This window comes from Mandrillus leucophaeus, unplaced genomic scaffold (genome assembly GCF_000951045.1).
Source record: "Mandrillus leucophaeus isolate KB7577 unplaced genomic scaffold, Mleu.le_1.0 Scaffold676, whole genome shotgun sequence".
NCBI lineage: Eukaryota > Metazoa > Chordata > Mammalia > Primates > Cercopithecidae > Mandrillus > Mandrillus leucophaeus.
The window spans coordinates 1,593,030-1,593,585 of NW_012107319.1; the positions used below are offsets into that span (position 1 = coordinate 1,593,030).

Below are 556 nucleotides of genomic sequence, written 5' to 3' on the forward strand. Positions count from 1 at the left end.
CAACAGGAATAATTTTAATAGCAAAAATTAAAAACTTCATTAAGCCCGGCGTGGTGGTTCACACCTGTAATCCTTAGAATGATAAAAATGAAGTAAATTCACTTTGTTTCCTACATCTACCTAGATAGGGAAAGATGGAGTAGCTTTTTCTTTTTTACTTAATAGCTTCAGCGTTGTCCGGGCATTCGTTACTCTCATCTTAGTATAAAGTGGTAACAGGAAGGTCAGGTGAGTGTGGGCTGCCTAGGAGCTGCACTTAACTGCCTTCTGCTTCACAAAAGGACCTTTTCTCCCTATATCACAGGACCCTTAATGTCGTTGTTCTTGCTTTGAATTATGGGTGCTGGAAGAAACTAAACGAAGCCGTCACTGAGCAATACACCCACAACCCATCGACCGATAGGAACCTTCGCGTGGGGGAAGTTGGTTACTTTTAGGCTGCACGAAGAGGCGGGGCCACGCGGGGCGGAGCTGGGGGTGGTCTGTGGGTCCGGGCGGGCTTCGGGTAGTTCCTGGGTCCGGGGAGCAGACGATCCGCTGGCCACATTAGGCGCTC

General features: G+C 48.4%; 1 long non-coding RNA gene across 1 annotated transcript in view; it reads right to left on the reverse strand.

Annotated features, from left to right (window-relative positions):
• The window catches only part of LOC105555246, a 59,854-nt gene extending 59,439 nt beyond the window's left edge, over positions 1 to 415 (reverse strand). The window contains exon 1 of the long non-coding RNA XR_001008442.1: positions 262 to 415. This is a non-coding gene — a long non-coding RNA (uncharacterized LOC105555246). The remainder of the gene's footprint in view (positions 1 to 261) is intronic.
• Between the last annotated feature and the right edge of the window lie 141 nt (positions 416 to 556).